The sequence below is a fragment of the Sus scrofa genome, chromosome 18, assembly GCF_000003025.6.
Source record: "Sus scrofa isolate TJ Tabasco breed Duroc chromosome 18, Sscrofa11.1, whole genome shotgun sequence".
NCBI lineage: Eukaryota > Metazoa > Chordata > Mammalia > Artiodactyla > Suidae > Sus > Sus scrofa.
Window position 1 is genome coordinate 23,693,937 of NC_010460.4, and position 27,215 is coordinate 23,721,151.

Here is a 27,215-nt window from a genome sequence, read left to right on the forward strand (position 1 = left end):
CTCCAATAGTTACCTTACAGAATGTTTCAAAATAACAAGTGGAATTAACTTTAATTACCTATATATTTGGCTGCCTCTATGGCATGTGGAAATTCCCAGGCCAGGGACTGAACCCTTACCCCAGCAGTAACCAGAGCTACAGCAGTGACAATGCCAGATCCTTAACCTACTGAGCCAGCAGGGAGATCTAATAACATTTTTAACTCAATATATCTATAGTAATATTATTTGAATATATAATCATAAAAGAATATTAATGAAATGTTTTACTTTTTTTTTCACATTAAGTTTTTTGAAATCTGGTGTGTATTTTACACTTATAGCCCAACTCAGTTCTGACTAGCCACATTTCAAGTGCTCAGTAGTCACATGTGGCTGGTGGGTACCATATTGGAGAGCAAGTTCTCGAATCTCTTATGTGTTTTGTGTTTGGCTACCCAGATGATTTCATATATTCTTAGGTGATGGCTCTCATCACCTAAGAATATATGAAAGATAAAGATACATCTTTGTGTTTAAAAATCTTGTGACCTTCCTGTGGCTGTTATCATCAACACAAATACTTATTGAAGAAAAATAGGTAATGAGAATTACAGTAGCTAGCATCTCTTATTTTCCTACATGTTAGCCACTGTGGCTAACATGTAGGAAAATTTCTGTGCCTGTGAGGTAATTACCATTTGTATTCCTCTTTTATGAAAGAGAAAAGTAAGGCTGAGAGAGAATAAATAATTTGCCTGAGGCAGTTAGCTGATAAGATAGCACAATGAAGTGCAGTGGATAAAGCTAGGACTCTGGTCAGGCTGATCCAGGGTCCTGGTCTTGAATTTCTGCTCAATCCCTTGCCAAATGTGATCATTTGGCAGGTGATTAACTAAGCAAAAGTAACTTCTGGTTCTGCTGTAAGGATTCAATGAATATGCTAAAGATTTAGCACAAAGCCTGTCAAATATTAAGCTCAATTAATATTAGCCCTATTAGTATATTCTATTATTGTTAATGTTATTATAAATATTATGAAGTAACAAAGCCAGGAATAAAACTCAGGTCCATCTGATTTTAGGACAACATGTATTGTATTACACTGATTTTGAAAATACAGTAATATTACTTGTCATTGTATGATAGTTTTTGATGTGTATTCAATGTATTTGTTTTTATTTTGCAAGCTTCCCTAAGATGCTCAGAAGGTTAAAGTAGATAACGAGCATTCATGTTGTAAAAACCAGCCAAGGTAAACCAGTTTGAGCTTTTTATAAGAAAGGTATTACATAAATCCAAGAAACTATAACTAATGTGCTTTAAATTATTATGACATTTCAGTCAATTAAGTTTGATTCTCTTCCAAGTCTGCACCATTAAAAAGTTTATCTAGAGATAGAACATTTAAAATAAACTTTTTGTTTTGAAAATCTTCAAACATACTCAAATAGAATGATTGGTACCCACATGTATCAATCATGCAGCTGCAAGAGTTAGCAATACAATTTCATTTCATCTCTGCCCTGCCCTTACCAACCACTACCAATACCATTATCACTACTGCATTATTTTAAAGCAAATTTCAGACATCACATTATTTTCCCTCCCGATATTACATTATATATATCTATAAGATAAGAATTTTCTGTGAAAAATCTCAGGCTTATACCTAAGATAGATTTAATTTGGAAATTTCAGTTTCAATTCCCCTTCACTGCCACTTTACTAAGAAATTTCCTGATCACCATTTGGTCTTGGACAATGGTTCTCGAACTTTTTGTTCTCTAGGCTCTTTACACCCTCAGACTTACTGAGGATCTCATAGAGCTTTGGTGTATGTGAGTTATACCTATTGATGTTTACTATGTTAGAAATTAATCCTGAGAAATTTTTTAAATTAATTAATTTAAAAATAACAATGAAGTTCAGTTGACACGTGCAATTATAAACCCAATAACACATTAGTATAAATGGCACATTTGTACAGACAGCTTTATTTTCTAAAATAAAAATAAACCAGTGAGAAGAGTGGCATCATTTCACACTTTTGCAAATCTCTTACTGTCTGCTTAATAGAATTCATCTGGATTCTCATAGCTATTTCTGTATTTAATCTGTTGCGATATATTGCTTGTTGAAGAATATGAAGTATAGTTTAAGAATAACCAATATAGGGTGTTCCTGTTGTGGCTCAGAATGTTACGAACCCAACCAGTATCCATGAGGATGCGGGTTTGATCCCTGATGGTTGCCGTGAGCTGCGGCGGCGGCGGGGGGGGCACTCTTTTTTTGTGTCATTAAGGGAAGAAAAAAGAAAAAGAAATCTAGAGATGAAATTAGGAAAACTTAATCTAAGTCCCTGTCAAAAACTGGCTACACTCAGTATTTTATACATGACACAAAGCAAAACAACTCCATTCCTATATATATATATATATATATTTTTTTTTGTCATATTCCAGATATGGCTGAGAACTAACAACAAAGTCATTGGCTATTTTCAATTGATAGTCCTAGTATGGAGTATAGAACATATATCCTCATGGCATTTTTAAAAAGACTATAAGTTTTTTTTTAATACTTGAAATATTTGATGAGTTGTTCTCTTATTCAATCAGTTGTTCATTCAACAAGTGCTTATTTAGCACCTATAATGTAGAAAACACTAAGCTAACTTTCAGATGTACAGAGTAGAAAAGACATCTCCCTTGTCTCTTATAAAGAGAAGAAGAAACACAAAAACAAGACAAGGATATAAAGAACAGAAGGACAAGAAGAGAAGCAATTTCAATACTGTCTATGGTAAAGGTACACATAGAAGAGATACTTAACCTACAGAGAGCTACAATGCTGTCAATCAAAAAAAAAATGCAAGAGGCTGCAAATTTAAAAAAGAGTTTATTTGGGGTCTTAATTGCAATTTGGGAGACACAGATCAAGGTCACCCTAAAAGAGTATTCCAAGGAAGAGAAAGAATCATGGGCTTATAAAGACAAAAAGCCACAAGCTTGTTAAAAGTTGCCTAGCAAGGACTGTGATCGACTCTGACGCCAGTCAGAAAATATTTATCCTGAAGGAATTACAAGTTGTCTTAAGTTAAAGGTCTGATTTGCAGATAGACTGCCTTTTTTTAGGGTAAGGGTCCGATAAGTATCTTGAATTTCTGGCAGGTGTTCTGAGTGATTTCATTAAGTCAAAAGGTCAGATTCCATCCAGGTTGAGATGTGCATTAAGCCACACTCCCTTAAAGGGCTCCCCTTGATTTTAGAGAGCTTTCTCAGCAATACTGACTCTATTTTTATTTTCCTTTCACACTAGATGTAGTGATATCAATGTTGAAACATTAAGTATGAGTTGGAATTTCTAGGAAAAAGGTAGTGAAGGTGGGGAGATAAAGAATGTGGAGGTGGAGAGTTGGAGGGAAAGCTTATTAGAAGACCCAGAGATGAGAGAGCACATGTTCAAGTCAGGAAGAGTTTCAGGGAGGAAGCACCAAGCGATGAGGCAAGTGAGATACACTTGAGTCAGATCAGTTTGAGTCTTGAAGAATGTTAATGATACTGACTTCATTGTAGGAAGAAGGGAACAATCTCTTTGTAGGAGGAGGGAAGATACTGAAGGGGTTATAAGTAGCTTGTAACAACATCCAATTTGCTTTTCAGGAAATCCTATGACTGCAGAGGTGAATAGGAACCGGAGGAAGACAGATTAGCTTTAATTAACCCAAAGACAAAAGTCCCAATGACTTGATCTAGGATTATGGTAATGAAGACAGGTAGGAGAAGCAGGAAAAAAAGAGGCAGAATTAACAGAATTTGCTCATTAACTGAAGGGCAGGGCAGGAGAATGTATCTCATTGGTGAGCAAGGCATAAAGGCAAGAATCTGGCTTGTGAGGCAAAGTCCATTTACTCTTGATTCTCCACTGCTTAGCCAACTGTCATGCAGGACACAGCCTTAAACAAATATTTGATGAATGGATGGATGAATATGGATTCATTGACTGACCACATGAATTCATTAATTAAAATGCAGAGGAGGAGTTCTCTTGTGGCACAAAGGGTTAAGGATTCAGCATTGCTGTCACTGCTATGGCTCTGGTTATAGCTGTGGTGCAGGTTTGATCCCAATCCCTGGCCTTGGAACTTCTGCATGCCTTGGGTGCTGCCCCCCAATTTTTTTTGTTAAAAGCAGAGGATTTATGGGGATAAGTTAAAACAGAATGAACGAACATTGCTAAAGAAAAAGAAAGCTTGATTTAAACAGTTAAAATTTCCCATCTAGGTTGAGACTTCTGTGAGACTTTGTGGGATCTGAGTCATAAACTTAAGAGATTTAAGCAAAGCAAACAGTAAAAGATTTGACTCAAACAATGAATTGGTTGATGTAAAGAACATACAAACCCACACACAAATATATAACAGAGGAAGCTAATACTATGTGAGAAATGCATGCATTTTATGTGATGAACATATAAATACTGTAGTTATCCTTTTTCAAACCAGTGCAAAATTGAAGTAGTATAATACAGAATTTAAAAACCAATAAGTATTCTCAGATAGTGATCAGTTTATACTTATTTTTAATTTTCCATAGAAAAGAGGGAAAGAATTTAAAAAGAATAACAAACTTATTGTTCCTAAATATAATTATTAAATAACTACAACAGTAAATATCTAATTTCTTTAAGTGTAAAAGCTAGACTCAAATCTGATTAAGCACAGCTTGTGTAATTCTTTCCCATGAGAGCACACAAACAAGAACTCATACAAGAACATTTGGACCATTCGTTTGATTAACAGCAAAAACCCCTTAACTGACTGCCGAATCTAAAGAAGCAAACAGGTAAGTCTGAGCAAGAATCAGGAAAAAAATTAAAGACTGCCGGTAGCTTTCATAGACAAGAACACACTTAAACCATTATATAAATATTCTACTGAGGGAATACTGGTTACAGTGAGATAGGAAAAAGAAAATCAAGTCAAGACAACCAATGCATCTTAGGCGACATCATATTGTGACATCAATAGTTGGTATTATGAATCTTTTTACATGGGTGTGGTAAAGCCTGCTATCAAATCCAGTTTTTTAACTGGAAGACTAGCTATCAGCTTCTATTGCCCATCATTTGGCAGACAGCCCTTTGGGCTCTTTTTATCTGCTCACCCCATGGCACTTTCTTTTGACTTGAGGCAGAAAGTAACCAAGCAGCTTTCATTAGGCAAAGCTTAGTTAAAAGTCAATTTCCTATAATTCTGTTCCAAGGATACCTCACATATCGCTGGTTTCACATACCATCCCCTAAGTTGCAAGTGTTATACCACATAGTTCAAATAATGGGACCTCTGAGTTGTCCTGAATTCTCAGGTTCAATCTCAGGTTCAATCTCAGGTTTTGTTTTGTTTTGGTTTGGTTTCTGCCTAGTAGCTCATTTCCACCCCTTAGATGAGGGACCGTCTACTTTTTTTCTTTAAACTTCAGACTCTGGGTTTGAAATTTTATACCAGAAACATCATTTTAAATGTTGGAAAGCCTATTATTTGTGTACCAGCCACTCAGATGACAACGGCATCTAGGTGTTAGTGTGTCACATGTCTGATTATGTTCTTTCCACACACTGAGATGGCTCACTTTTAAATTTGGGTGCCCACTGTCTCCTGAACTATGGCTTCAGTCACCCGTGGATTCTACCCACTCTGATTAGTCTTAGTAACTTCTCTCCAAATCCAAGTAGTAGCAGTCATGTACAAACTACCCATAACAAAAATGCCAAAATATTACAACAATCGAAGGGTGCCAAACGGCAACCAATATAATAGCAGGGAGGTGAAACACTATAGGATAGCTTAACTCTAAGAATATATTTGAAGGAAAAACAAAGAATTACAAATGTATCTGAATAACAACTTGGCTGGACTGAAATCAAATACAATTTCAAATATAAGTAATGCCTATAAAATTATGTGTAAGAGCAACAACTAAGAGATTACCCTGACATACAGTGAAGTTGGTTTCTCTCCTTTGGAGAGCAAACTAATTATGAACCTGTGAGGTGAAGATACAGAAGTACAAGCAGGAAACTTTATCAGTACTATACAATAAAGGATAGTCTTTATGTAGATGCAATGAGGAAGGAAATGGAGTGGCAATAATATCATCAACAGCATTTTACCATTAATCACAAACATGGATTAACAATAAGGAGGCTCATCTCTCACTGTAAAAGCCATTATATTTGTTACATCTATACCTACATCTATTTCAGAAGTTCTCAACTGGGACAATTTTTCCTCCCAGGGGGATTTGGCAATGTCTGGGAATATCTTTGGCTGTTGTAATAGAGGATGCTACTGGAATCTAGTGGGTAGAGCCCAGAGATGCTATTAAACATCCTACACTGCATAGGATAGCCCTCTAAAGCCAAGACTTATTCAGTCCAAAATATCAATAGTGCTGAGGCACAGCAACCCTAATAGATAGGTACTGAAATCTACCTAAGGCAGTTTTGACATTGCACACTACTCTGTTGACTGAGATTCGATCTCAGTAAGGAGTGAGGAAGTGGTTCCAATATGCACAAGATTGAGTTAACATGGTGCCATGCAAAGTGAGGACCGCCTTTAGTTGTTGACTGAGGCTGAACTATCCATGATATAATAGAAAGAAAGAAAAAGCATTGTTAGAAAGTTTCTTTTCAGCCTACTCTTCCTAAGGCAGAATATTTAAATGTCATCATGCCTGTAACTGGACTCTATTTTTTCCCAAAATTTATCTCATCTTCATTCTTTTTTGATTAATAAAATGACTACTATCTTTTCCTCTTCCATCTCTTTAACCCTTGTATTCAATACATTGCTGAATCCTTTGATTGTGCTCTGACTATATTTATCCTTCCATCTCCTCTTTTATATTCTCAATATCACATTCTTAATCCATGTCTTCATTTTAATTTTCACAGACTATCACAATAGCTTTATAACAATACACAGAAATTCCATTATACAATTCATTTTAGGCATATTTCATCGATAAAACCTACTAAGTTTCTCTTTTTAAATCACGAATCTGATCATATAAATTCTTTGCTCAAAAACCACTGTATTTCCCAATTGTATACTGAATAATCTGATCCAAATGTACTTCAGTTTCATTGCTCACCACTCCTCTACCTCATGAATGTCCCTCCAGAGCAGGAATACTACACTTCATTCAGTGATTATGCCCCAGTTTCTGGGATAAGCCAATCTCCATGTCTTTGCCCACATAGTTCACTCAACCTGAAACCTCTTTCCTGATTCATCCTGATACCTAGCTTTCCAGAACAACCTAGCTTTAAAGTTACCTTTTCTACAAAGTTTTTGCTACAGGGAACATTCATAGTAGTTTGTTTTTTTTTTTTAATTTTTTTTTTTAATCTCAGTAATGAGTCCCAAGTGCCAGTCCATAAACACTACTGACGACAAACTTTTCTCCTGTCCACGATGACGAGATAAATAAGAACAAAGTAGCACATTTTTATAAAAGTAACTTTATTTGAAGTTATCCTTTATTCTAATATTATACTCACCCTAAATTTTAGTTTAAAATACCATGTGTTTTTAAAGGCTATGCTAAAAAAAAAAAAAAAAAAAAAAACAACACCTCACATGGTAAAAATAAAAGCTGGTGAACTTATGTTTGTCAGCTTGATTTTTAAGGGGAATTTCATTGGTCTATGAAATTCCAAAAATCTCTGTATCATATGTTAATCATATATTAGTAAATGGCCAAGGTTTTTTTTTTCCTCCTTCAGATCTCTTTCTCTATGGTTTGAGGTGGCATTACTCCATGACATTCTTTGAAAAGGACTATATAAACTCTAACATAGACAGGTGTTTGCATCTCAAAATTTCCTGCACTAGATGATTAATTATGATGGACACTGTGAGAAGTCACCCAGATCCTCCTTCCAGAAGGGCTTGTTACTACAGCTGATGGAAAGGCTGTTGGCATCAGCTTCTAGCTGGCAGTCCTGACTATAGAGAACCACCTCATCCAAGGTCATGCCCCTCTCTTGGCGGCTAATATCTAATGACCAATTGACACTGTCTAGGAAATGCTCTGAAGGTTTAGCTCCACAGGTTTTTCTGGGATGAGCCAAAGCTATTGTTAGTTCTGCATCATAATTCAGCTTCTCCTTCTGCTTATTCCTGTTTTTTTCCCGTCTTTTCAGAAAGTGTTGAACCAACCAAAACACTAAACTCCATCTTAGAGTTACCTTCCTATGGAACATAACCTGCTTCACTAACTTTTTGAGATCCAAAACCATGTTCTTAATTTTTGTACCCTCCCATGAGCCTTACACTGTATCTTGAACATAATAGATGCATAAAGCAGTAAGAGAGATTAAGGCAGACTCTTTTTTAAAAAAAAATTTATTATAGCTGATTTACAATGTTCTGCCAATTTCTGCTGAACAGCAAAGTGACCCAGTTATACATATATATACATTCTTTTTCTCACATTATTCTCCATCATGTTCCATCACAAGTGACTAGAGATAATTCACTGTGCTGTACAGTAGGATCTCATTGCTTACCCACTCCAGATGCAATAGTTTGTATTTACTAACCTCAAACTCCCAATCCATCCTACTCCCTCCCCTACCCCTTGGCTACCACAAGTGTGTTCTCCATTCTGTAAGTCTGTTTCTGTTCCGTAGATAGGTTCATTTGTGCCATATTTTAGATTTCAGATATGTGATATCATATGGTATCTTTCTCTTTCTGACTTACATCACTTAGAATGAGAATCTCTAGTTTCATCCATGTTGCTGCAAATGGCATTTTAGTTTTTTTCATGGCTGAGTAGTATTCCATTGTGTATATAAACCACTTCTTCTTAATCCATTCATCTCTCTATGGATATTTAGGTGTTTCCATGTCTTGGCTATTGTGAATAGTGCTGCAGTGAACACAGGAGTGCATGTATCTTTTTCAATGAAAGTTCTGTCCAGATATATAAGGCAGACTCTCCTGATTGAAGCCATTAATTCTCCTTAGGTAAAAAAGACTCCATAGAAATACATAATACGATCATCATTTGAGTTTCTTTCACTGTGTCAATGTCATGGAAACTTTTCTTCAGTATTGGTAGATTCTCATGTTGGATTTATAAGCTGACATAAATACAATTTTAAATATCAAAATTATATGACGTCTACTTAGAAAGATTCGTGGTCTCTAACAACATAAACAGACTCTAGCACAAAAAAGATTCTTAGGATGAGGAAGCCTATACACCCTTACACAGGACAGAAACCAGAGCACCCTGGGATCAAAGCATAAGAAACTAACGGATGCTCTCCTCCTAGCAACCATCTGAGTGAATCCACTCCCATTTTGGCTACAGAGTAATGTCTCTTGAAACTCAAATTTCAGGGAAGAATTGTTTGATTGACCTGGCTCAGATCACATGGCCGTCTGTTCCAAGATGGCAGAACACCAGGACTGACCATCCTGTCAAGACTACATACAACAGGAAAAGATGAAGTTCTTCAAATGACAACTGAAGTGCTATTACTAAAACAAGGGTCGTGAAGACATGCACTGCACACTGACAAATCCAGAGAAACCAAGAGTTTTGGGATGAATCAAAGAAAGGTTGTAGCAGTCGTTGCTCAATAAATGTAGCCAAAATGCCCTGTAGTGTCACATACGCAGGGGTGCTTTATAAGTGAAAATACATAAAAGAGATATGTCTTTATATTGAAGAAACTAGAATATAGAAAATTTGGATACTTAATTTATATCAGTCAAATATACAAAAATAATGTGAGGGAGTTCCCTGGTGGCCCAGTGATTGGGGATTGGGCATTGTCACTGATGCGGCGTGGGTTCAATCCTTGGCCCAGGAACTTCTGCATGCCATGGGTGCAGCCAATAAATAAATAAATAAATAAATAAATAACTTGTAAAAAAGATAAAGTGAGGACAGACTGCCTGAATTATGGAGATCATTGCCCCAATTTTTTCTCTTTGATAATGGATATTAAATAATAAATACGTCATTTTTATTATAGTGATATAATATCTACATCACCTATAATTCTGGATGGATGAAGTGGCTAATAGGATACTACTTATTTTCTTATTCCTCCAAAGTTAACCTTAATTGTGCATGCATTGTTCTTTTAAAATTCACTTTACATACCTTTGTGGTAGAGTTGCCAGAAAAATACAAAATAGCTGGTTAAATTTGAATTTCAGATAAATAATTTTTTATTATAAGCAGTCCAAAATATTACAGGGAACACTGTTACAATAAAAATTACTCACTGTTCATCTGAAATTTAAATTTAACTGGGTATCCTGCTTTTTTCCCCTCTCTAAATCTGGCAACCCTACTTTTTGGTGTACACCTGGTATTTTTTCCTATCTGGGCATCCATTTTCCCTACCAATGATGTCTTATCAGTTCAGGCTGCTATAACAAAGTACCATGCACAGATTGGCTTATAGACAACAGAAATTTATTTCACAATTTTGGAGACTGAAGTACAAGATCAGGATGCCAGCATGGTTGGGTGACAGTGAGGACCCTCTTCTGGGTGGCGCTTTTCATTTTATTCTCACATGGCAGGGAGCGGGGGGAAGAACTCTCTGGAATCCCTTTTCTTTTTTTTTTCTTTTTTTTTTTTGTCTTTTTGCTATTTCTTGGGCCGCTCCCGCGGCATATGGAGGTTCCCAGGCTAGGGGTTGAATCGGAGCTGTAGCCACTGGCCTGCGCCAGAGCCACAGCAACGCGGGATCCGAGCCGCGTCTGAGACCCACACCACAGCTCACGGCAACGCCGGATCCTTAACCCACTGACAAGGCCAGGGATTGAACCCGCAACCTCATGGTTCCTGGTCGGATTCGTTAACCACTGCGCCACGACGGGAACTTCCTGGAATCCCTTTTTTAAAGGTACTAATCCCTTCACGAAGGTTTCACCCTCATAACCAAATTATCTCCCAAAGGTGTCACCTCCAGTTAACATCACATTTGGGGGGTTAGGATTTCAACATATGAATTTGGGGGAGAAGAGACACAAACATTCAGTCCATTACACTTGGTAACCACACCCCTCATTTACTTTAGAAGCTATCTACCTTACTATTAGCATACATTTTGTGGGCAGAACTAACCTATATTCCCCAGGTGAATGATTCAGATTTACTAGCCAGAACACTGCAAAACTCCATGCTACAGTGATTAGTTAAGTAACATGATGCTGGTCAGGGCGATGAGAACCAGACCTAAGACTTTTGCTCTAGCTGTGGGAAAAGAGGAATGTGCTTGTGTGTTTTTCCTGGAATTATAGCGAAAAAGGTAGGTGATAAGTCCTGAAGCTGCAGGTAGCCAGCACATTGAGACAGCCTGCAAAAGAATCATGGCTGAATAAAGCTGAAATGTAGAGGAGAATGAAGGGCTGAGACCTACTGACATCAATGAACACTAGGTCCAGCTAAATCTTAGAGGTTTATATTAAGAGGCCTTTTCACTTGTCAGTGAATATACCCAGTTCTCCTTCCTTCTCCTTTTCTTTTCTTTCTTTCTTTTTTTTTTTTAAATAATCTGGTTGCTCTTAGAGTCTACCACCTGCAGTCAAAAGTCCTTTCTAGCAAAGACATTCTGAGGCAACAAAAGACATACACCATAAAGTTATTTAATAGAAAATCAGAACGATATAGGAAGGCAAAATAAGCCAACTCTAAGTGAACACAGTTCAATGTTTTCCAGTATATGATATATACACTACTGACAGTACATGAGATGATTTTAAGCATTATACAAATAATTTTAAGTTTAATATTTTGATGTGGATTAAAAATATAGCTAGCATATCAAACCCAAGTGTTCTTTTAAAATACATTTGCTAAAGTAAAAAAAAAATGATTTAATTAAAGTCAGAATATAAATTCTTCTGGAGGTATGAGGATATGGTAAACATCATGAAGCTATTGTGCAAATGTCTGAAATTTTGAAAGCACTCACATAGTTGATATGATAGCAACAAATTTTGTTCTGACTATCCAAGCAGGCTGGAGTAGGGCAGGTAGGGGTGGAAAAAATATATCTTATTTTAAAACTTTTATCAGAAAGGATTTCTGGGGAGCTTATTCTCTGTAACTAAATTCCAAAAGAAACTTCTCCTTCAACACTTATAGAGACTATAAACTTACTTAAGAAAAATATCTCCTGAAGAAAAGTTTTGTCTTCAATATGAAAGTAAATTCATAATACTTTTTCTTATAATACTCTTCTATTAAAGTCAAGAGTTTTTACACTATAAGTTAGTGCATTTGATTCTATAAGGTGCTTAAGTTAATGCAGTACAACCATGCAGCCTCCCAGGGATCTAATTTAATGCAAAAATAAAAGTTAGGTTACCTAGGGGTTTCAATGGAAAGCATTAAAATCCCACATTTCTCTCTGGGTTTAGGGAGTAGCTGAATAGCAAAAAAATTATGGTTTATGCTGTCTGAGGTGGTTTTGAAGGACGCATGTTCTATATTTCTAATTGAGGACAGACTCCAATGCTTTGAAAATCGAGAGAACAAAGGCAAGTATTATTAATGACAAAAAGAAAAGGCTTTTTGTGATTCAAAGAGTTTTCCAGCAACTACAATTAGGCACCTTCTCATTATAGGTAAGATGTCAACATGATGTCCCTCAGAACAGAATATGCTATTAGAAATCCACATTTAGTAGGCCTTTCAGTTAGGAACTATAGGAACAGAAACTGGAGAGTGGGAAACTTAAGAATCTATTTGTTGAAGAAAGAGTAAGTATTATAGTGGAACAAAAGCAACAGGCAAATGAGAGGAACATCAGGAGCTGGCCTTGGAAAGCTTATCTTCAGAAGGAAATTAAAATGGCTTTAGGAAGAGTAAAACTATAAAAAACAAAACCTGACCTAACAGAAGAGAATGATAGAACATATCCAGAGAATAGAGCTCCTTGAGACAACACTAAGCTATACTAAGGAAGCAGGAAGAGAATATTGTTTTCTATTTTTAGGTCTGAAATAGTTTCAATCATTGCCTTGGTTTAAATCAGTATGAAGACTAAGATAAAGACTGCAACTGTTTTTGTAGTGAATTAGTTGAAGAAATGCTGACTCCAGAAAGATGAACTACAAAAGCAGTTGTTTCCTTTTAAGCCTTCATTTCTGATAATTTAAACATTTAAAAGTTATTTTTTCTTTTACTTGCATAAATGTTTACAAGAAAAAATATTTCATTAGCATATATTACTTAGAAATTTATGGAAACTAAAAGGGAATTAAGGGCAGAATATTAGAGTAAGAGAATGTAAGTCTCTTTCTTACCATATTTCCCATAAAATCAGCAGATACCTGATAATGTCTTAAGAGCAGCGGTTTCCCCACCTAATGATTACATTTTAAACCTTGACTTACAAAAATCCTAACATACTGTATTCCCAACAATTGTATACTGTCAACTTCTCTCTTTACCTATACTGACTGTTCCAACTTGCTCAGGAAATAAGATTGTTCTACACTAGCAACATCATATCTTGATTATCACCTTTCTTCACTCTCAGAGTCACAATTCTTTTCTTTATTTATCACTTATAGCTTTGTTAATTCAAAAGAAATAAAATGTAGGAACTTCCAGGAAGAAAAGTATGTTCATTTTTCCTTGAGAAATTGATGTTGTTTTTTTTTTTTTTGTCTTTTGTTATTGTTGCTATTTCTTGGGCCGCTCCGGCGGCATATGGAGGTTCCCAGGCTAGGGGTTGAATCGGAGCTGTAGCCACCGGCCTACGCCAGAGCCACAGCAACGCGGGATCCGAGCCGCGTCTGCAACCTACACCACAGCTCACGGCAACGCTGGATCGTTAACCCTCTGAGCAAGGGCAGGGACCGAACCCGCAACCTCATGGTTCCTAGTCGGATTCGTTAACCACTGCGCCACGACGGGAACTCCGAGAAATTGATGTTTTTGATTAATATATATATTTTTTGATTGTTGAATAAAACATTCAAAATGATTAGCTTCTAAGTCTTTAATGCTGCATTTTTGCAGTAGAAATATTCAGATTATTTAAATATATCATATAATTCCTAAGCAATACAGTGGTATTACTGAATGCACTTCTATCATTAAGGGTCACTGCCACCTTCAAAAGAAAATTTTGTTTTCATTGCTTCTAAGATTGTTATGTATCAGGAGTGTCAAAGAAAAGGAAGTAAGATTATAAAGGAGCTGGTACCTGACAAAAGATCTTCCAATGAAAACAGCTGGATTTTGAAGGAACTTACCTGGCTGCAGAGAATGGGTTCAGCATTTATATCCAAATGGGTATGAACAGAAGTCTTAGCCATGATTCAAATATTTCACATTGGGAGAGCTAAGCTTATTTAGAAGAAAAGGAGATAGACAACTACAAGGAATCTGAAGTAGTATCTTAGAACTTTGAATAGTGTACCTTTAGTTTTCCCCTACGTTCTTTTCTTTCCTCCCTTCCCTTTTATGTTTCTTCAATTCCTAGTCAACAAATATTTACTGAGAATCTGTGCTAGGCTATGGGGGATTATGTGTCTGAAAAATACACATATATGGAGTTATATGCACATAAAATACAGGATCCATCACCTTAGAATCAAATGAGGAAACAAATAAATACAAATAAATTTAATGCATTTTAAGCTATAGTGGAACGGTGTGCAACTTTCAATGTGGGCACAGAGGAAGAGGGGCACCTTACCTGGGAAATTCAGAAAAGGCTTCACAAAAGTGGTAAATCCTTGTCCTGATGGTTGAAGGAGAGCTTGCCACACAGACTTAAGGAAATAGGAGAGAGAACATTCCAAGCAGAGGGAATAAGATGTGAGATGACTCCAAGCACTGATGGAGGGTAAAGCATGAGGCTTGAGTGCAGGGGGAGGAGTTACCAGAGCAGGAAACTGAATAAGGTGGAAGGGACAGATATTGAAGGGCCTTTATAGCTAAGGAAGGAGCTTAAGTATTACCCTGTTAAGTAACAAGGAATCTCTGAAGAATTTTTTTAGGGAGGGTAACATGATCAGCATCTCACTTGCTAGTAAAAATGTGCAGGATGAACTAGTGAGCAGCACAGTGAAATTTAAAACAAGGAAACTAGGAAGGCAGTCAGTGATAGTCTGATTTGGGGCATGGGCAGAAGAGATGAAAGAGAGATGACAGAGAATGAATAGAGGTAAAACCAACAGGATATAGTGGCTGGAGATTAGAGGACAAGGACAACATGAGGGATAGAAGAACAGGATAGTTTTGAGGTTTCTGATTGGAAAAGAGTACCTGGCAGTGTTATTCACTAAGACAAGAAAATACCTGAAGAAGAAAGATTAGCAACAAAGATGAGTTCAAATTCGTGCAAGTTGTCTTTAAGGATTTATCAGTTGGAACTGTAGATCTTGAGTAAATCCAATCATGTTTGGAGGGCCTGAAGAAGATAAGATTGGGATTTGTATGAACTTGCATTAAAACAGGAAATTGTGACAGGGTGACACATGCTCCTTATGTGTGTCAGAGCATTATAATGTGGATGCACACAGATACCTTCATTATGTAGGAGTTGAGTCATCATACCAAGTCAGTTCTGATGCTTATTAGAGCTTCCCTCTTACATGGATTCAGAGTCCCAATCTAAGTGAGTGTAATGTAAATACAAAAGTTTTCAGTACAAAGAGTATCCAGGTGAAAAAGAAGTACCAGCATTCCATTGTCTTTATCTTCCTAACTATTTTAAAGCAGGAAAAATGGAAATGTAAGAAAGAAAATATGTAACAATTTTTAAACCACTTGTTCAAATTAGTTTAAGATGTTATCTTAGTCAAGGATTTTTTAGTTGCCAGTAAGAGAAATGAGACAGGAGGGAAGGGGGCAGGGCACAACCATGAAAAGAAGGACATAGCCATTGAAGATACCACATAAACTGGTTAGAACCAACTAGGCCCAAGATGGTAGAAGGTTTGATTTCCAGTGGACCTTGAGCCTCATTATATGTTCACTGTAATAAACATTAGCATGCTACACAGCATATCCACAGGCCAATTCCTAGAAATCCCCACCCCTCCTCCAAAATAGTTGGAATAATCCTCCTACTTATGAGCCTATGAAATTACCCAGCCCATAAAAACTAACCAGGCCCACAGCCCAAGGTACTCTAGCCTTCTGAGATGATCCATACTCTGCCTATGGAGGGTGTATTTTCCAGAGCCATTCTTACCTTCTGAAGTGGACTTCATTCTGCCTATGAAATGTGTATCTCTCTAAATAAACCTGCTTTCACTTTACTATGGCTCACTCTTGCATTTTCTCCTGTGAGAAGCCAAGGACCCTCACTTGGTGGCCCATCCCAGAGACTCACCTGAGACCCTGCACATGACTATCTTCTCACACCCCATTTTCCTGAAACATCTTTTCAAGAAGATGGTCTTCTCCCTCTCCCCACTTTTCCTTTGATTAGAAAAATGCAGCCCACTTTCCTGCCCGCTTGTATCCTTCACAAACATCCTATTTTAATAAATCTACTTCTTACCTATCACTTTGCCTTTCCCCGAATTCCTTCTGCATTGAGACATAAAGAACTTGAGCTTCATTAAGTCCTGGGATGAGTTGTGCAGTTTTTAGTTGAAAGATTGGGGATTCAAGTCCCATCTGAGATGTGGTTTCAGAAATACCTGGAATAAACCCCAAAAAAGAGGAATTTATATAGGACAATGGAGAATCCAGGAGAAGGAACTGATACTGGGCCTCACCTAGGAACTAGAAAGCTAAAGGGGGCACAGGCTTCTCTTCCTTTTATCTCCCACTCTAGAGAGCACATGATCTCTCATCTTTGCTTTGTCCTTTAAGTCTGCTTCATTCTGATTTCTCTCTAAAAATTGCTTTCTCTTCCTTCATGAACACAGCAGAAAATGGCTAGCCCACGTTCCTTTCATACATAGTCCTTCATTCATGTAATTAGCATATACTATTATCTAGAACATGTGATTCTCAGATCTCAGGAAACAAATTTATTGACCCAGCAGATATTAGGTATTTAGCCCTGGTCCAGTCTTCTATGGCCAGAAGGTCCTTAAAACCTTAGATGTGACTTTTTAAGGGTAAGGTCACAAGATATAAATGTGGCTACCATTACTCAAGAGAACGAATATCAGCTTTTAAAAAGAATAAGTATCTATTATAGGAAAATATAGAAGGGTAAAGATGGCATGTAGAATCTGGTTATCAGTAAGTGATTTGAAAACTAGCAATAAGCAGAAATTCTGATGGGAAAAGTACAGCCAAGAGGAAATGAATTTGGAAACATATATACACTGCTATCTTTGAATCAGATACTGGGACTGGAAACTTAGAAGGCCAAATACAACCTCCCAAGGTTATTTCAGCTAATAATATTGTACTTGTCCTTGAGAATTTGCTTTCAAACCAATTTTTCACCCTTCCTCTGCTCAGTTCTGTTCTGTAAGGGGTCACTCTTACCAGATACAATTCCCAGCTTCCAAATCAGCTGATTTCCAGCTGGGTTCACCCGATGACAGGCACTTGCAGGACTGGAGGACTGGGGAAAGACAGAAGTCAGAAAATGTCTCCCTTTTCCTTCTCCAGCAGGCCCCTCTGACAGCAGACTTGCCCCCACCAGCCCCCAACGCCCCTGCGCCCCCCATGATCCCAGCTTCTGTTGAATAGGCCAACTGCTGTTCCAGCAACTGCTAGGTGACTCTAGTTCTACCTTTTCCCTTTGTCCCCTCCAGCCTCAAGTTGACTTTGTATTGTTGCTAATTTAGCTCCTATTGTTCCCTATTTGGCTTTTCGGCATCCTTATTGCCTTTGAAAACAATTTCCTGGATTAAATTCATTCTGTCTTAAATGTCTTAAGTAATTTATGATTTTCCTCGTTGGAATCAGTTGGAGCTGAAGGCAAGAATCTAGGTGCTTTAGAGACTAAGAAATGATTACTTTTTACTTATCCCAGGTAGCAAGTTAAATAAAGACTAAATGCCAACCAAGCAGAGAAAAACAATTATTGGATTTGATAGAGATAATTTATATCCAAGTACTATATTTACCTTAAACACCTGTCAGTATTGCCTTCTTGCCCTGCTAGGATTAGTTATTGAGGACCTTCACTTGCAGCTTATGCTTCAGATTGTCACTAGTCTCTTCAATGCTTTCGTAGGAATTAGCAAAAGATGTCTCCTCTTGGTACCAAAGCCCACGACTTGCATAAGAGTGTGAGCCAAATTTTAGCTCATACAAACCTAGAGATTATCATTTGGCATGCTGTGAGTGCAAAGGAAAATCATGGATTTCAAAATCTTGCCCTTAAAGGAACTACACTGTTGGTAGTTCACCTTGACCAGTCCATGAACCCAGCTCCCAGATGCTGGGTGTTACCTGCTAAGGGCTCACAGTTGCTCCCTTCTCCAGAGATGTGGCATTGCCTTTGGCTAATCGGAGTCATCACCCAAATCGCTTCCTCCTCCCAAAGCCAGTGGCTGAGTGTGTAATAAATGACACACAGAAGATTGATCCTCTTGCATCAAGGTAGCATTTCTGTGGAGTGATTTATGCTCCAGTGCTCCTGCTCTCGGAGAGGCTAAGCCTAGACTTCATCTGAGTCATTTACATAGCTATTTCCCCTTCCCTTATAAAACCTTCCTGAAGAACATTCCTTCAATAACTTTTGTGTGCCTAAATCCCAGTTTCAGGCTTTGCTTCTAGGGACTTGCTCCAATACAAGCATTCATTATGATTTTTTTTTTTTAATCTCTAGAGGACAAATAAATTCTCAACAGAAACAGGAATAATTTAAATAGTAATATAAAATTGGTACTCTGTTATTAAGACTTAAGGATTCAATCTTAAAATAATATGAAAATTTGTAATTACTAATGATATGGCACAAAATATATTTTTGGTATTGGAAATTTAAGAACTGAGAAAACAGAGGATGCAATAAGTTTAAAAAACTGGTTCCATACTCTATATAGGGTTTTCAGGTTACACATGTTTATAAAGTACATGTAAATATAGCTAAGTGAAAAAAATACTATCAAGAATCTTTGAGATCCTTGAACTTCAGTTCTACTTAGGAGTAACAGCTACCATTTACTGAGCTACCATTAAGTGCCAGGCTTTGCAGCAGGTACTGCTACATACATTTTTTTTTCAATTTTACTCCCTACAACAATCCCATGAGATAAGTATTATCTGCACTTTACAGATGAGAAAACTGAGGTACAGTGAAGTAATTTGACCACTGCAGAGCTGGTCTTCAACCTAGGTGTGCCTCTCAATGAAATGTTTAGACACACTTAATTAACAGCTGTTATGTAACAAGCCAAATATATCCACATGTTTTCTTATACTTTTTGCCTTTTCCATTTTTAGGCATTGGTGAATAAGCAGTTTGAACTAATAATTGCTAAGGTCTCTTGACTCCCAAACAAGGAATAAGGAACTTATTTTAACATGACCGCTCACTGGCTAAATTATTTGAATGTTCAACTATTAAAAAACAAACAAACTGGTAATATTAATGTCTAGCCATGGGGATTTGAGAGGCATGACTGATTTAACAATTATTATTATACAATCCAGTTTTGAATATAAATGGTACATATTAGAACAATACCTCCATAAAACCATAGTCACCAATTACCCATTCTTTTCTACTGAGGTAATTAAAAGCAGTATTTTAAGCTCAGGGGATTGTAATTCTTAACAATTCCTCTTCCAATAGATGCAGGCTTGTAATAAGACTTATATACTATTCATTTTTATGCTACCAAGAGGTTATTTGCAATATGAAAAAATCATATTGTTTATATTATTTTATGTATTGCCTTTTTACCCATTACTTTTTAAAATGCTGGATGTCTTTTCCCATGGGATCGGTTATACAATTTTAAAGCCGAAAAGGACCTTAGCAACCATTAAATCACTCCCTCCATTTCACAAAGGAGTAAATGGAAGCATACAAAAGTTGAGGAACTTCACTAAGATTACATGGCTAGTTAATATGAGAACCTGGATTAGAACAGCTAATCCCTGTTTGCCCTAGCAGCTGTTTTGCCAGATGTGGACAAAGAAGACATTGTACCTACAGTTACATTATTTAGGCCTTCAACAGATGCGAATAAACTTTAGTGGCTTATAGTTCCCTCTCAAAAAAGGAATGGGGTTCACATAGTCCGTCACATAATGCTACCTGTCATATGCTGGGGCAAGGGGGTGAGAAGGTGGTTGCTGGTGGCAGTAAATTTAATCCCCTGGATCCTCATGAAGTTCCGTCCATCATAATCACCAGGAAGGCTTTTTTAAACATAGACTGATGAGGGCTACCCCCAGTATTTCCAATGCAGCTTCTGACTCAAAGTGGGGCCCAAGAATTTACATTTCTAATGAGTTCCCAACTGCTACTGGTCAGGATACACATTTTGAAAACTATTCGTCTATCTCCTCAGGCCCATAGGGATGTTAGTCTATTGCATTTTGTCCTGGTTCTTGTTCTTACTCTAGTCTTTGCTTACAGAGTTGCTTTCCCAGACTAAATCAAGCCTTGATTTATTGTTCTGGCAACTGCATCAAGCTAAAAACTATTATTTCCAGAAATCCCTAACAATATACCCTACATTTCTCCTCTCAAACTGGGGCCCTGGATACCTTAGGCTGCTTGGGAAAAAAAAAAAAAAAAAAAAAAAATCACTCCATGCTCTGGACTTTCATCAACTTGCTGGCCATCTAAGGTGGCTGTCATTCCTGTCTACTTGTTAGCTATAATCCCTGTCTCTGCTCCCATTAGGTTGTGTGCTGACTTCTGCAGATTGTATTTTTTCTCTAAGTGCTCTCAGAATATCACATGCTTAGTACTGTGTAGCAGAGTCTGGACAAGACTCTAGTGTTCTTGACTTGCCTCCATAGGATGTCCATCTTTGTATCGTTTGAAAAACATTCATATATTGTGCCTTGGATCAGAAGTGATCACTTGGTTTACAAGAATACACTTAATATCACATAGGTTCAATGTTATGAATAAGAAGATACTAAGATGAAGAAGACAAGATCTCAGCTCTCGGAGAGCCTTAAGATTAAAAATGGAAGAAACAGACATTTAAAAATAATTATAATTTCCAAATGTAAAATCTGTATATCACTGGCTTTGACAATGTATTATGCTATATTAAAATGACATACTACAATCTTCTTTAACAGATCAGCTAAACAGCTATTCACAGATAAATGACATCAAAATGTATGACCTTATTATAGTACTAATCCATTCAACCATTATCAACTTCTCAAGGGGCAAATAACCTAGTTTCGGAGGAAAAATTACATTGCTAGTTCTTATTAAAGACAAAAAAAAAAAAATGCTATAAAAAGGACTGCTTACTCCCAAGAGACAAGTTGTATAATACTTATATGTAATGTATGTACATAATACACATATAATACATTATACATAATGCTATCACTTTCAAAAAATTGGAAAACAAGTACTATTCACGTCTAATATTTTATATTATTGCTTTGTCTAAAAAGATCTCCTCTCCAGTCATTTAATGTCATAAAGGTCTACTGTCCCTTGCCATCTTCTCCTAACTGAATTAACTAGTTGCTGAGTACCTATAAATACTCATCCTATTTACTCATCCAGGAAATTTCTGACTTTATAAATCTTCAGATCCCTAAAGCTGAACCTGAAAGATCAGGCTCTCTTGCAGCTAGGGCCCAGGTTTGTGACTTTTCTCTAAACAGACAACTCATGGGCAACTGTGATTTCAAAGCACAGAAAGAAGCAGGTGGTACAAGGAATCCATTATGGCCAAGATGGCAGCAGAAATATATAGCTTTTAGAAACCCAGAAGAGTTCTAGTTTCCAGTTCCTAATTTTAGCATTGGATTTATGGTGTCCATGTCCAGAGATGACAGATAAGAGTTTGCTGTACAGTTCCGGAGTGAAATGTGGATGTAGTTTCTAGTTGTATAGAATGAATCAAGAGGTCTAACATTTAACCAACAGGCATTTCAGAAAGAGAAGAGAAAAACTGAGTGTAGAAAATGATGAGAAAGTAACACAAGAGAACTTTGCCATACTAAAGGACATGAGTTTTTAGATAGAAAAGATCTTTGAAATACTCGGTACAATGAATATAAAAAGATCTCACTATTGGTACATCATCAAATTTCAGAATTCCATGAGCAAACGGAAGATCCTAAAAACTTCTAAAGCTAGTAAGAAGTCACACACAAAAAATCAGAATCAGAGTAACATCATCATATTTCAATAGCATTGTTAAGATCAGAAATCAAATTCAAATTTTGAAGGACAGTGGTTTTTAATCTGAAATTCTAGACCCTGTTATACTATCAGCCACTTGGGAGATTAGAATAAGACATGACATGATCTGATCTTCAAGGTCTCAAAAATGTATTACTTTCTCTATTTTTCTAGGGAAGTCTCTGATGGACATATACTACCAAAATAAGGGAATAAACCAAGATAGTTAACAAAGAAATAGAGAGCTCAGCTCAGAAAAGAGGTGAAGGGAAATCCCAGACAACAGTCACATGGTCAAGACAGCAATAGCTTAGAATAACATAGAATGGTAGGAGTTCCTGTCGTGGCGCAGTGGTTAACGAATCCGACTAGGAACCATGAGGTTGCGGGTTCGGTCCCTGCCCTTGCTCAGTGGGTTAACGATCCGGCGTTGCCATGAGCTGTGGTGTAGGTCGCAGACCCGGCTCGGATCCTGTGTTGTTGTGGCTCTGGCGTAGGCCGGCAGCTACAGCTCCGATTAGACCCCTAGCCTGGGAACCTCCATATGCCGCGGGAGCGACCGAAGAAATAGCAACAATAACAAAAGACAAAAGACAAAAAAAAAAAAAAAAAAAAAAAGAATGGTAGAGGGCCCTAGGGGAGAGGTCTCTAATAAACACACAAGCACAACAGAAGTACATCTAATAGATTCTTGATACATTTGATTACTGGGAAATAATAGTATGAGGTGAAATTTTACAATTGTTAAAGAATTTGGAAGGGGTTCTCTTGTGGTGCAGTGGGTAAGGATCTGCCATTGTCACTGCAGTGGCTTGGGTAGGTGCTATAGCTCAAGTTTGATCCCTGGCCCAGGAATTTCCATATGTGGCGAGAGCAGCCATAAAAAAAAATCTATATCTATATCTATATATATGTATATATATCTATATACATATATATAGATATATATGGAAGAAATGAAACAATTAAATAAAAGAATATTTGAGGAAGTCATTGAAGGGAAAATAAACGCAAAGTTAAAGTAGTCCAAGAATGTAAATACTATATTCATAGTGCAATATTTGACTCAGAGAATAACACATTATTCTATGTGATAATGATTTACACACAAATTGTGCTATAACTATATTGGGGGAGGAGAAATAGGGAAGTGGTAGTTTAAGAGAAATAAATCCCCATCATATATAATGAGAAGTTAATAGATAAAGCTTTAAATTTTTTTCTTCTGAGGAATGTGTTTATTTTTCTATATTACTCAATGAATTTATTACATTTATAGTTCTAGAATGATAAAGCTTTAAACTGATCAATCAATACATAGTAGCTTAGCATATTATTTAGAAATATATACATAAATACCAAAAGAAACAGTTCAAAGCAGTCGACTCTAGGGAGAACATATGGGGATAAAGAAGAAAGCACGGAGTGTCTGGGTTTTGTTGTTGTTACAAGCTTTGTAATACTATTTTATATTTTAGAGCATGTGAATGAATCACTTTTTTTTAAATCTCAATTAAAAAGATAAAGAAAATGAATAAGCCTGGATTTCAACTTTGAAATGGAAAATGAACTACTAATAAACCTGAAGTAGGAAAGAGGAATAAAAATGCACACAAAAATTACTGACATAGATATAACAAACTTGATCAATACAACTACAAAAAAATTATACGTAGAAAGAAGAGTCTATATGCTTCCTCCCAATTAATGTGTGGGGACGTGTGGCATCTTCAAATCATCACAAGAATCCAAACTGCCTACTCATCTATAATGTAGATTGACCTTGAGCCACATTATAATAAAGAAGCCAATGTTGTTTCCCTCTCATCTAGAATAATTCACCTGAGAGCCTCTGAATATTCATTAAAGTTAATGAGCAGTGAAAAACCAAAACCCAGTAAGCTGCATCTTGTGAACTATAATGCACATAGGTCTTCAAATCATCTCTTGAATAAAGGTATGTATCAGGTATCTGGAAACTAGTGCTAGTAATTATTACTGGTAAGTCACTAGCTTAATTAAGAATTCAATTTTGCATTAAGATCAATAAGAAATTAGAATGGGTTGTAAACAAGCTATCTACTTTTTTAAAAAAGTAAGCCCCAGAGAGGTTTGCATTCAAAATGAATTTAATGGGGAAGGTAGGGGTTTATCATTTACTAGCTTACTTTTCAAGATTTTAGTTGATGAAAAAGAAAACTTTTAATTTGGGAGAACAAGGACTAGCACAAATTCTTTTAAACACTGCTATACGCAACATTCTCATAAACATGGAGAGATGTTTTACAACGTGAATATCTTACACCCATGGCAACTGGAGGTTGCATGGGGAAGTGACCTTCATCGCCCCTGCAGTATCCGGGTTTGCTGTTGTTCTATCTCTGTAACTCAGCTCTGCCCCCAGGGAAGCAGCATGTCAGTACTGGTACTTATGACTACAAAGGTTGCTGAATGCCACAGATCCCTGTGTGCAGCTACCTCTACATTCCCCACAATGAAGGGTGTCACTACATTTTAAATTATTAACATTATCAAGGGGAACAGGGTGTTTTAGAGGACTTGTAACAGCACATAAACAATGACATTTGTAAAGAAGAAAAGTGGATTAATAAAGCACCAGGACAGGAGAAATTGGTAAAGTATAATGGTAATGGCAGGAAATGCATCTAAAAAATATGCCCTTATTCCCATAAATAAGCTACTTTCATTTTCTCATTTTACTCTCTTTCTGTTAAAATGAGGACCTTACCTTAAAGTATCATAGCAAAGAAAGAAGAAAATAAAAGGCCTAGGAAAAAATCTAATTGAGTCAAGGAAAAGGAAGCAGGAGAAATTAAACAAGAATGCCTTACTCAGTGATATTCACAGACATTTGAATACAGCTTATGCATTTTATATGTATAGCAAAATAAAATCTCTACAGTATTCTTAACCTAGCTTACAAACTTCAAGGTGCTTAGGTGAAGGGAAATAGAATGCTTCTTATTTCCTGGATCAAATCCAGTCTCTCAATCCGAGTGAAAAGAATTTGAGATAAGAAAGTAACTTGCCAAAGAAAACAGAGAGAAAGATGTCTTATGTTCTGCCAAATAGAGGATATGTTATCAAGAATGGAAGAAGGGGACTTGCTAAAACTTTTGAAACAAATACAGCTGGTACGTGGTATCAGGATGAATGTGGAAAAATAGAATCCTTGTATGCATGGTAAGGGGGGGATATCCAAATGCTGCTTGTTCACATGTTCATGAGAGTAAGGAAGTCCTATTTCCAATGCAATGTTCATGCTTACATTTTCCAAGTTTTAAGAACCAAATGTTGGGGGGGAAAGCCTAGAGAAAAGCAAAAATAACAACAAAGGGGTAGAAAATAAGAACTTAAATTGCAATTTTGTTAACAAAATCATAGTTAAAATTTTTGGGAAAAGTTATAGAAACATTTTGAACTTGTGAAAAAAAAAAACCTATGGTGGTTATAATCTTCCATTTTCATTTCTAAAGAAAAAAGAACAAGGACAAACAGTCAGAAATATACATTTAGAATAGATGATATATATAAAATTTCCTGAAAGAAAAACAAAACAAAACAAAAAAGAGTCTAGGCTAACAAAAGGTTAGGAAGTGATTGGAACCCAACCAGTCTTAGCAGGGACAGTTTCCTCAACCCATAGCTACCGTCCATTCATCTATTCTCTTACAGCTCTTTTTTCACAGTCCTTTTCCACGTCCCTCTCTCCCATCTTCAAAATATTCTGTATTCTGCAAGTTTTAAAAGCTGGCATTTCTGGGCTAAAAATTGCTATCTTTCAGGTTTTATTAGTTAGAAACTAATATGATTCTGTCTCTAGATTTATAGCTTTAAAAAGTTTTGTACTTTTGGTATACACAGCTTCTGTGACATAATATATAGCCTAATTAGAAATTCTAACAAAGAAATTGTGACCCAATTCACCATGATATATTTGAAGAATTTATATAGAGTTCTGAATATGAAGGACAGTTTTTGAAGTAGGAAGCTTATATAAATAGAACAAAGGTAAAAACACACATATCAACTGAATGTTTGTTCACACCTTAGTTAAGGGAAGGCAGAACAGACCATAGGCTATGATGGTCAATGACAGACAAGTAGTATTTGAGCAACCACTCTGTATCAGGTACTTTATACATGCTATCTTTATAAATTTTGTAATTTTGAAGTAGGTTTGATTACTTCTGTTTATTGTACACCTTTATTAAACAGAAATTACTTCAGAGGAAACAAACTCAGAAAAGCAACTTGTCCAAAGTCCATAAGGGTATAATGGCAGAACAAGAACTCCATTTGAGGCCTATCTGAAGCCTCTACTTTTGTTAACTCTTTTGGTTCACAGGTTGGAAAATATTAGGGCTCTAATTTCTACTACTCAAGAATATGTAATATTTTCTACTGTCACTGAAGCTTTAATTCACAGGAACCTCACTTTTATACAACAAACTGATTTAGCTTCAAAGTTTATTTTGTTAGCTCTATAATTCAGGGGCAACTCCTGGTTTTCATTTCTACTATTGCCTTTCTAAACCTAATTATTTTATAAAAAGTCTGCTTGCTTTTATTTAAATCACCTTTTCCCCTAGCATTATTATTCATCAAGTTTAATTTAGAAATATCCACATTTTATGCAAGGACTACTAGGACTATATGATCTTATTTGCCTTTGTAGATTTATTCCTACTTAGCTAATTTCATTAAGAGCAGCTTAAATTTTAATTTTTAGTAATATTCTCAAAATGTATCGATAACAGTTTATCAATCTGTTTAGTACATCAAAGATTTGTACTGGGAGTTTTCAGAAACGTTTTAATCAAATAGTTTTACCAAATTTTATCTGGCATAAATGTCTTAAGTTTGATATGGGTAATTTTTTAATTGAAATT

The 27,215-nt window shown here is 36.4% G+C and overlaps 1 long non-coding RNA gene across 3 annotated transcripts in view; it reads right to left on the minus strand.

The window, feature by feature from the left end:
- LOC110257596 overlaps positions 1-27,215 on the minus strand; it is a 52,391-nt gene that overhangs the window by 24,187 nt on the left and 989 nt on the right. Inside the window, exons 2-4 of one of the 3 annotated variants that reach the window (XR_002340436.1) lie at positions 17,499-17,577; positions 16,552-16,693; positions 13,942-15,453 (exon numbers count right to left, since the gene is read on the minus strand). This is a non-coding gene — a long non-coding RNA (uncharacterized LOC110257596). Of the gene's footprint in view, positions 1-10,646; positions 16,694-17,498; positions 17,578-27,215 lie in introns of those variants that run through there. The other 2 variants (XR_002340435.1, XR_002340434.1) reach the window with 2 other exon arrangements.